Here is a 12,272-nt window from a genome sequence, read left to right as displayed (position 1 = left end):
CCTTTTCAAAACATCATTCGTCCATCTCGAGACTTAGACACACCTATCCAAGCTCGAAGTTGTCTTCGCCCTAGACGTGAAATTTTGATAATTTCTGAGGGTTTAGTCCCAAATCCCCATTTCAATTATTTAAATTAACTGTTTGATTTAATATTTTATTGTAATTATTAATGTGTGTATTGTTTTGATAGAAAGAGATACGAGACATCAAAGTGAGTAATTTCATTGCTCTACTTCTTTAGAAAGCATGCTTAGATTATATTAATTCCTAGTATCATATTAGGATGTCTATGATTTCTAGTATCATGTTTAGGGTATTAACTAATATTTCTAATATCATGTATGTTTCTGGTATCATGCTTAGGTAGCTTCCTATTTCTTATATCATGTATGTTAGTATCATGTTAGGGTTAAAGCTTTTATCTTTAATGTTTAGTGACATACAAGGATTTGTTATTAATTTTTTTAGTATCATGCCTAGAATCTTACTTATATCATTATGCTTTCATGAGATTAATAATATTGTTATGATAATGGTTTGTTGTATCAATATTATTATGTTGCTTGATATTATTGTTATTGCTTTATCACACCCTTTTATGCAGGTTTAAAGGGAATTTGTACTTGTAATCATGCTTAATAAGATAATTAATAATTTTATTTAGGCTAATATGATTATAATTCAAGTGATCGCCAATAATAGATTTGTTTGTGCATTAATTATTCAATCGGCATGGATTAAACAGGTTTAGGATTAATATATTGATTGTATGTTAGTCAGAAAGCGCACATGAATATGAGAAGGAGGCCTATTTTTATGGCAGGTTCAATCTCTTTTAGGTTGGATTTGTACATTCATCTCCGAATATTAAGTCATGGTTCCAGACCACTATGGAGTTAGCGATCTCATGGATCGTGAAGGGGTATAACCTTCACCCTGTGAATGGTTTACAAGTTCCTAAAACTTGTTGGTGACTCTTTTGTTTTAGCTTCATTCTCTTTGGACGCCAACATGCTTAAGTGTATGATCACAGTAGGGCTCAAGTGTGGGATGCTTGAAATATTCCCTACAAGTATACATCGCCATTATATACAAACTATAATGTAAGTTTTAAATACTATTTAAATAACTGTTGTTACTATAATTTAGTTATTGAATATTATTTAAATAACTATTGTTACTAAATAAATTACAAACTCACAATTGTTACAACTCGTTTGTTATTAAAATACCTGATTTTTTCCCTTTGTTTTAATTTCAATTTTAATTATCATGTAATTGACTACAAACGTTTCATGGATTGAAAAGTTTGATGTTTGGTTCTCAATTTGAATAATATTAATTTCTTATATTTTTTTCACCATATTGATTGAAGGATTTTAATGTGTTGCCATTGTGAATAATCCAGTGTTCATCTGATCTGTTGTTATTGATTAATAATCTAAGTTGAAAAATTTTATTCTTTGATGTTTAAAATGTGGAAAAATGGAAGAACATTGGAAATAACGAAAATTCATTCATGTAATACAATATGAGTCGATTGAAAAACTGTATGATTGGGATGAATATAACATAACTAGATTAGCACCCGCGCGTCGCACGGTGGTGATAAGTATTTTTTTTCATATTTTTTTAGTACATATTATATATATATATATATATATATAAGAAAACATGTACATCATTTTTTTTAAATGGTCGGTTATAATTTAATGTTACATCATAGTAATATTTACTATATTATTAAAAATATATTAAAATGATAATTATTCAAAATATATTTAATATTACATCATCTAATAAGGTTATACGTTTAGAGTGGAAACACAACATTACAATATTGATGTCAAACACTCAAAGTCAAGTTTTAGTTTGTTTTTTTTTTTTTTTTTTTTTTTTTTTTTTTTTTTTGGGTGTTTAGAGAGCCACGAGGGCGAGGTGAGAATCGATCCCAAGATCTCTTGGAACCGGGAGGTAAGCTCTAACCACTTGAGCTATCCCTCACTCTCAGATTTTTTCTTTTCATATATACTTGGTCCTTCTTTATAGCAAGTAAAATGAAAATGCAAAAAAAAAAAAAAAAAAAAAAGATGACATCATATATAAATTTGGAGGGAAATTTTTTCATAAGAAATTGACACATAAGACATTTTAGAAATTGATGACATCAGCATGTTTTATTTTAGTATTAGTTAATAGATTTGTCTTCAAACTAATTAATAAGCTAAAAAATCAAGAAAATGAGGTTAATATACGAATAATCAAAAATAAAATTCACATTCCTTTTTTTTTTTTCCAGTTTGAATCTAAGATTCATACAATTTTTTTTAAAAAAAAAAAAAAAAAAAAAACCAAAACAGATTTTAAACACAAATATAAATTAAAGGAAATTTTTTTTTTCAAAAAGTTATACAACGAAACATTGTACATCCATAAAATTTTTTTGAAACAACAAACAATATTTTTAGCAAAATATGAAGAACTAATTTTTACAGAAAATACATGATGAACATTAAAAAGAGTGAAAAGAGAAAAAAAAAAATCAGACCAATAAAAATTTCAACCAAAAAAAAAAATAATGAGAGGAAAATTTTTCAGTAATTAGATAGATAAACAATTCGTGAAACGTTAGATATAAAAAAAAATTATACAAAAATCTGAAGAAAAAAATGTAGAAAAATCTAGAGAAAAAATATATAAGAAAATGAAGAACATTATAAAAGAGATAAAAGGAAAAAAAATCATCTACCAAAGATTTCATCCGAAAAAATTAGAGAAGAATTATTCTCGAATTAGATAGATAAATAAAGTTTTATTCCCGAAACATTATATATAAGAAAATTTAATTATACTTAAAATTTGAATAAAAAAATTATAATACAAGAACATGAAGAACATTTGAAGAGAGAGAAAAGAGAAAATTCACAAAAAAAAAAAAAAAGTCAAAAAAATGAGAGGAGAGAGAATGGGGTGGTTGGAAATTTGGGTACATTAATTATGCTTTAAAAATAGTTTTATGATTTGAAATTTGATTTAAAATTTGTATGAAATGTTTTAAAATAATATTTTTGGGGCCTAAAGCAACTACTAATTACATTATGCCATGTCATTGGTTTATGTCCGGCCCACATAATCCAAGTTTATGTATATCTTTTACCCTTTAAATCTAGTGGTAAAAACATCTCCGGTTATATTCCCTCTGTTTTTAGGGATATACCAATGAAAATAAGTTCAGTAAATGATTTTAGTTCAATAAAAATAATTTCAGTTTAATAAAAATAATTTCAATATAATAATTTAAGCTTAGTAGTAAAAATAATTTCAACTTAGTAAAAATAGTTTAAGTTTAGCCAAAGTAGTTTCAGTTCAGTAAAAATAATTTTTGTTTAGTAAAAAATAATTGAGAAATTATACTTTACAATATAACATCTTGTTTTATGCGATAATCTGATGTAACATTAACTTTTGCACTGTTTCACGAGGTAACCCTAAACCTGTAAAACATCATTAAATTGAATGAAATAGCTAACACCGTTAATAGTTAAAACATATACAGACATGTAAAATTGTTGAAGAATAGACCTCTCAAGTATCACCACATGTAAGTGTCCCACATTGGTTGAAGAAGAGAGAGTTAAACACTTTATAAGGTTAAGCTAAGGGGCTACTCCTCCTACAGCCTATGATTTTGGGATGGAACCGCCTTGGACTTGTGTGAACTCCCTCTCTTGATTTGCGGGTGCAACCTAGACCCGTATTTAACATGGTATGGGACCTTAAATGGCTAAAAGTTTCACTGGGCTAAGAGTTGGTCCATGTAAGGGGGAGTGAAGAAGCACTCTATCCCGAAAAATCACATGAGACAAAATTAAAAGGGAACCTACATATGAGGGGGAGTGTTGAAGAATATCCGTCTCAAGTATCACCACATGTAAATGTCCCCCATTATATATAAGCAAATTTGTATTAGGAAAAGGAAAACAGATATAAATTCGTAAACTATAGTATTTCTAAATGTAGCGTTATTGCCGCGTAGAGTATTTATTAATTAAAGGGAAAATTTCCTTAATTAATCCCAACTTTGCTCCATTAGCCAATATTAGGGCCTGTTTTGATTTACTGAAGTGTGCTGAGCTGAGCTGAACTGAACTGATTAGAGCCGAACTAAACTGAACTGAAGTGAATATTTTACGAGAGAAGAAAATTAGGAACTGAACTGAAAATAAGCTGAAGAGAACAAGCCCTTAATCCCAACTTTCGTTTATTTTTTCATTAATCCCAACTTTATACCCAATCTGCCAATATTACTCCCAATCGGTCATCCAACCTAATACTACAAGTAACAAGACACGTTTCAGCTTTAGATTGGCTTAAGAAAATAATAAAATAAAATAAAAAAATAAAATAAAAACCCAAAAAACACCAAATCCAACCTAATGCCAGATTACCAGCCGTTGCCACATCCAGCCCAACCCCCTTCCCCCCAACGTCAGCCGTCGTCGAGACTTCTTCCCTTCCCCCGTTGCCGGCGCTTCCCTTACCACCTCGGCTGACCACCTACCCCAATCACCACGAAATCCGATCCCAAAGAAAATCCCCCAAATCCCAAACCATAACCCTAACCTTCGAAATCTGGCAGAGGAAGGCTAGGGCGGAGAGAGAGAAAAGGAATATTAGCAAAAGGCTGCAGGGGCGGTGAGGGGAGGTGCGGCTTAATATTTTCTAGCAGTCGGGGAGGTTATTTATGGGTTTTAGAGGGGAGGAAGAGGTATTACGAGAGGTTTTAAGGGGAAAGAGAGGGTGAACAGGGCAGCGCCGGCACCGGGGAAGTTGGTGTGGGCGGCGGCCGACGCTCAGGGGGAAGGGTTGGGCAGGGCTGGCAGCGGGCTGGCTGTGGTGGTGCCGTGGCAGGGGGTTGACCCTGATGGTTTTGGGTTTCTAGGTTTTTGGGGTTTTTTTTTTTATTTTTTTAATTTTTTGACTAATAACATGCTTACACGTGTATATTAAATTTTTTAACCTACTCAATAGGTCAACACTCACCTAAGAGTGTTATTGACGAATGGGGTATAAAATTTAGATTAATAAAAAAAAATAATTCAAAGTATGGATTAATCTTGGCGGATGAAAAAAGTTGGGATTAATCCCTAAATTAAAATACCTGATTTACTTATGTCAATTGTTTAGTGATCGAGCACGAAGCCTCGAAGGTTATTACATACTATGCACTGTTTACTGGGGACAACGCTTCTTGCCTAGACTATAAATTTGTACACCAACAGGATAACCATATGCAAGGATTAATCCTAAAGTAATACTTCCTCCGTTCTATTAATATTGCAAGAATAGACTTTTTTCACAATTCATCGCTCTTGTTTGACCATAAAATACGATTTATATGTTAAGGAAAAATATAGTCATGTGAGATCATGTTGGATTTGTCTCATAAAATACTTTCACAATACTTTCACAGTATAATTTTTACTCCTACACAATTATAGATATTTAGCATATAAAATGTGATTTGGGATATATAATTTCATCTTTGTTGCAATATTAATAGAACGGAGGAAGTACCAATTCCTAAAATATGATTTGTTCGATTTAGACAAATTTAGACCAGATCAGATAATTTCAGATAAGTACAAATAAGGTGAACCAAACAAGCCGTAAGTCACTAACTACCCGCTTTTATTTTAGTCTAAATTGGTCTGGTCTGATCTGGTTTGATTTGGTTTAATCTAATCTGATCTAATTTGGTCTGATATGATCAGATCTAAATATTAAATTTGACAAAACTTTGACCTTAAATATACGATAATCTACACGGAAAAAATATATCAAGTGGTGTCTTGTTAGATTCGTAATAATGTGTATTTTATTAAGGATGTTGCTAACAAATGCCCCCGGGGCGTTGGATAAGTGTAGACACCCATTTGTGTCTCCCCAAAACCAAACCCAGTGATGAGTGCCTTTCACGTCGAATCATAATCGAATGAAACGAAAGTGTGGAAAGGTCTAGTGTTGCGGAAAGTTTTATTTTCTTTTCTTTTCTTTTCTCTTCTCTCTGTTTTTGAAAACTTTATTTTAAGAAAACAGCCAATCCAGTTTGGTTGGTCCATGATATGGGTCCAATAGTGGTGTAGTTGGATGGGGCTTGCAAAGACCTTTCCAACGATATATTATAAGCCCAATTCCGATGAATATTGAGGAAGTTATGGCCAATTTACTAAACTGAGCCCGGTTTGAGTTTTAAGTACGACCCAATGATCTAGGGGAGGGCCTAATATGATTTATCATTCCTAATGTAATTAGAAATGGTTTTGGTCTTCTAGAACATTCTAGAAGGTTCTCATCATTCTTAATTCAATTAGGATTCTTTAGAGTTTTAATTAGATCAAACAGCATTTTCGACTGAAATTATATTATTTTATCTTCCAGTACGGGAATTTTATCAGAATTTCGAAAACGCGTTAAAAGCCGGTTTGGCGTCCAACCCCAGGCCTTGGCACCTGGAACCAGGATTGGCGCCAGACGCCAGCCATTGGCGCCTGGCGCTAGCCACTGGTCCTGGCGCCAATGAGCCAGGGCTGGCGCCAAGGTGGTTTCGTGGTCTTCAGACTCTGTTTTGATAAATTATCTTTTTTTGGCTGATTTTCTCTATAAATATCGTATCAAAACTTCGTTTTCATGGACGGATGGTCAACACGAATACACCAACTATCAACTCTCATCAAGATTTTCTTGATTAGTCTCTCTCTCTCTTTCTAAACTAGCCTTTTCTCAAATAAATAATTCCGCATTCACAAGATCTAGAAACACTTAGCCATATTCGAAGTTGCCTTCGCCCTAGACGTGAAAGGTTTTAATTTCTGAGGGTTTGGTCCCAAATCTCTCTTTCAATTATTTAATTTAATTGTTTTGATTATTATTTTCCTTGAAGTTACTAACGTGTGTATTTTGTTATTAGAAAGAGGTACGAGGCATCCGAGTAAGTACTTTAATTGATTAATTGATTTATGATGTAGAAATCATGTTTACATTGTTGTTATGATATTCCTAGTATCATGTCTAGGGTATTTTTAATATCAAATATGATTTTTATGATGCTTCCTATTCTCTTCCTAATATTTATGATTGTTAGTATCATGTTAGGGCTAAAGCTTTGATTTTTATTGCTTAGTGACATGCTAGGGTTTGTTATTAATCTTGTTAGTATCATGCCTAGGATCTTGCTATTATTATTATGCTTTAATATTAACATGAATATGATTATAATTATAATTGTTATAATGATTATGAATACTATTATTTTGATGATTATTTTATTTATGATAATTATTTCAATTATTATTAATATGATGATTATTTTCTTTTATGATTATTATCATGATTATTTCAATTATAATTTATTTTTATGATGATGATTATTTATTATGTTGCTTGATTGTTTATTCTTTATTGCTTGATCACACCTTTTATGCATGTTTAAAGGGAATTGGTACTTGTAATCACGCTTAATAAGATATTAATAATCTTGTTAGGGTTAATTATGATTATAATTCAAGTGATCGCCAATAATAGTTTGTTTGTGCATTAAATTCAACCAACATAGATTAAACAGGTTTAGGGTTAATCCTATTGATTGCATGTTAATCAGAAAGCGCACATGAATACGATCAGAATAAAGTAGAGGCCTATTATTAGGGCAGATTCAATCTCTTTTAGGTTGGATTTGTACCATCATCCCCGAACCCTTATTTGGTTCATGACCTTATGGAGTTGACGATCTCTTGGATCGTTAAGGGGTGTAACCTTCACCTCGTGAACGGTTTACAAGTTCCTTAAACTTAAAAACTTGTTGGCGACTCTTTTGCTCTATCTTCTTCCCTTTTGGACGCCACCGTACTTTAGTGTATGATCACAGTGGGGTTCAAGCTAGTGGGATTTTTAAAGGCTTGAAACTATTCCCTACAATAAGCATTTAAAATATTACTTAAAATGGTATTAATTTGGGAAAGTATGACAAAATCACGTGTCGATGAGTGTAATTAATGTTACCTTTATTTTAATATTTCTACTTTTAGCTAGCTTATCCAACACCTTCGGGGCGTTCGTTAGCTTTTGCCTTTTATTAATATGTAATTTCATAATTTTTTCATTACGAAATTAAAGATACTCCCTCCGTCCCTAAATTACATTCTTGTTTGTAAAATTACATGAGAATTAAGGAGAAAAGAATAAGACAAATAACAATAATGAAATATTTCAATGGGAAATACAAAACATTAAATGATGTCTTTGAGTAGAACAAAGATAGATTAATGATTAATGATGCCATCTCATCAATCCTTTGCAAAAAAAAAAAAAGGACTAATAACATGCTTCTAATTGAAAATTAAGAACCAATCATATTCATTAGGTTAGTTATGGAAAGTACAAACTTGAGAAAAACAATGGAGAGAGAAAATAAGAGTGAGATTAGGACAGTAAGAGTGAAAAAACATTAAATATACAACAGAAAAAAAGAGTAGATTTGGGATATTTGGAAAAAAAAAACTTACTAAAAATGGAAAGGAGAATTGTAATTTTGGAATACCTAAAATAAAAAATTAGGAATGTAATTTAGGGACGGAGGGAGTATTTAGTGATAAAAACTGCTAATAAAACAATGATCTGATCTGAACTTATTTTTTCTAAAATAAGTAAAAATAAGGAGAACTAATTTTTTTTTATTTTTTATTTTTTTCGATAAAAAAAAAAAAAGGCCCGTGGGCTAAAACCAACAAAAAAAAAAAAAAAAAAAAAAACTGATATAAAAATGAAACGCATCTTTTGACGCAAAAAATAGGAACATACCTGGTCTCACATAGTCACATGCTCATCCTTCAAGGCTCCGGACCCACTGGAACCCGCTTATTTCGGGTCGGAACTACAGTATTCACTCAAGTGTTGTTTATTCTATCCAAATATTTGAGCACTTTAATTACCCTAACCCATATTTAAGGGAAAAAATTAGTTGTAAAGCATCTTTTTAATGAACCTACTAAAACTTACTCCGTAGTTGTAAAGCATCTTTAAATGAAACTTTACTAACTCCCATAAAAATAAATGAAGTTGGCAGCTTCTATTAGAAACAAGAAAATGAAGATACTATTGTAAACAATTCCTGTGAAAAAATGTTGTTAATCAACTTAATACAAGTATACAACTTGACATGTCTAAATTTGTCCCATTCAATCTAATCCAATCTGAATTCACTAGAGTTGTAATAACAAAAAATCCCATAAAACATTATTGTATTCCAGAAATGTATTTGAAACTCCAAATTAAGGTTGGCCAAATATAATTGTACTTTAGTGAGGAACTTGTCTTATATCAAGCTAAAACCAAAAGAGTTCAGTGAATCTACAGGACTAAAAACACCAACATATATAGATAATTGACCAAAAATAAATGTGATTTGCCATGTTTGCATTCCGTGGTTTAACCAACTCGCTCAACACTGATCGATTTTCGATGTTTGTGTTTTGGAAAACTCATTAGTGGTCAATGAACCATTTGGAGGCTGCATTCAAAACAGGGTCGGACAGCTTTAGCTTGGCGAATTGCATCCCCGCGCAACGACATCGCTCTTTACCGTTCTTGCTCAGGGGTGGGTTTAGGGTAATGTTGGAAGTCGTAGCTTATTTAGTGTTACAACTTTTCGGTGGCTTAGAAAGGACCTGCTTTCCCACAAAATTAGGGTCGGCCCCTTCATTTTATGCTGACCCTGATCGGGGCTGGCTTTTTGGGAAGCTCGTTCCAAATTGAAAAATTCGCTCTTTGTTACTGGACTGAAGCCGTAAAATCTAGCTCTAAATACCAAATCCCCACCGCGCTCACGGCCCGACTAGCCTGCCAGCGATAGTGGAAATTATCCCTTTTCCTTGGTCAACGACTTAGTTGGATGCGGGATCTACTCCACGAGGAGCGGTACAGACGTAGATGATATCATCACGACCTCTCTTTCCGTACCGCTAGGGATGCTTAACGCCACTTCGCCGACTGGCGTTACCTGCGCTTCGCGTCTCTAAGTGTGGTAAACATAAATCAATTTTTAAAAGCAAGAGCTATATAAAAATACAATGATTTTTGGAAAAATTAGAAAATAACACCAAAAAATTGTCACGGTTTTGATAATAACACCACAAAAAAAAAAAAAAAAACTTAGATTATAACATCACCAAAAAAACCAAAAATTCTGATTTCAACACCACTTAACTTTTTCATCCAAAAAACCGTTAGTGGGTCCCACATTGTACACGTGTCAATTGTGCATTGGATTAAAATAAATAAAAAACAAAAAAAAAAAGAAAATTAAAAAAAAAAAGAAAACCCTTAAAATACCCAGCCACCATTGGCGCCGCCATTCCTACCGCCGTTCTCCAACTCAGCCTCCACCGCCGTCACCCAATCCCAACCGACCACCCTCGACCCACAAAACCAGCCAGCTGACCACCCCTTGACTGCCGAAATCAGCCCAAACGTACCCACGAAAGAACCCGAACCCCAATTTGGTTCAAGGTGAGGGTGAGAGGAGTAGGGCGGTTAATGGGTTTGGGTATGGGTGGGTCGGGGTTTCGGCAGTTTGGCGACAACTTTTGGTTGGGTTTTGTAGAGGAGTACGGTGGATGGGCTGGTTAGGGTTGGATTTGGGTGGTTTGGCGATGGATTCGGGTCGGGGAGACGATAATGGGGGCTGGGCTGGTTTGGGTTGGGGTCTGGGTGGTTCGGCGACGGCGGGGACACGATGATGGGGCCTGGGCTTGTTTGGGTTGGGGTCTGGGTGGTTCGGCGACGGCGGTGAGACGATGACGGGGGCTGGCTGGCTTGGGGTCTGGGTGGTTCGGCGACGTTTGGGAGACAGTGATAGGGGCTGGGTTGGGGTGCCGACCATGGTAGGGTTAAGTTAGGGGCTGGGTTGGGGTGCCGGCCATGGGCGCCGGTGGTGGTGGCTGGGTTAGGATTATAAGGTATTTCTTTTTTTTTTTTTTTAATTTTTTATCCAATAGTTGATTGACACGTGTACTGTGTGGGGCCCACTTAACGGTTTTTTTGGATGACAAAGTTAAGTGGTGGTGAAAGCAAATTTTTGGTTTTTTTTTGTGGTGTTATAATAAAAACTTTTTTTTTGGTGGTGTTATTATCAAAATTGTGACAATTTTTAGGTGTTATTTTCTAATTTTTCCATGATTTTTTCATTAACATTTTGTCTAGGATTAGGCTCAAGCCCTCAACTCAAAGGTAGACCAACATAGAAATATAGAATCACGGTAGGACTGTAAGAAAAAGTTCATAGAAAGAGGAAGAATACTTTTGTTTTATCACATTAGCCCACGCACACCTCTAACCATAAATATCTTTAATTATCAACATGGCTAGAGATTAGACCTTTATAGACATTTTTTTTTAATATCAAGAATTATCCTCACGCATGCTAAAATTATAGAAAGTTGATATTAATAAAATTTACATTGAAATGGTTCAAAAAAAATTATATTTTATCATTGTTATAAATCACAAAAGCTAATTGTTGTGCTAGAATTTTCACCCCCAAATCCCTATGCCTACAAGTAGACAGGTTGCAGGTTGCAGATTAGGGACATACAGGTCGAAGATAGCTGCAAAGCTAAACCAAGCATCGGAGCATATTCTCAAGGAATATTCCTAGGAACCTTCGAGTGGAAAAAGGTACAAAATGCTATCTAAGGAAATCGGAACCACTCCCAGCAGTCTAGCCGTTGAGGAAGACCAATTCAAACGTGGGAATACCAGACCTGGAGACGTGGAGAGAAAATAGGAGCAGCTTGGGCCGTTAGCTCCGGATTCCTAGGGATTGAGGGAAAGAGCCGTTGAAGATCTTTTGAATGCTTTTCTAGTATATAAGGGCAAGCCTAATCATTGTACAAGACATCACAAAAGATAATAGCCTTACTACTAAGCATTATTATAGATCATTGTCATTCACTCTACAATCTGTAATCTACATTGTAACCTGTTCAACCTAAGCACTTAGTGGATTGGTGGACTCATAGCCACCCGCAGTTTTTACCCTTATTCTTGGGGTTTTCTGCGTCATCATCTCTTGTGTCTTCTTCCCTCTTTCCCCTTTTTCCTTTCCGTTAATCTCTGTTAGCATATTTCTCCATTTCAATCTAGCTGTAATTATCGCAACCCAGGTCGAACCTGGTAATCAGTTTTTTGACCAAAACAGTTTGGCGCCGTCTGT

This window comes from Chenopodium album, chromosome 5, assembly GCF_948465745.1.
Source record: "Chenopodium album chromosome 5, dcCheAlbu1.1, whole genome shotgun sequence".
NCBI lineage: Eukaryota > Viridiplantae > Streptophyta > Magnoliopsida > Caryophyllales > Amaranthaceae > Chenopodium > Chenopodium album.
The sequence above is the reverse complement of the archived record's forward strand: the minus strand, read 5'-3'. Positions refer to the sequence as shown.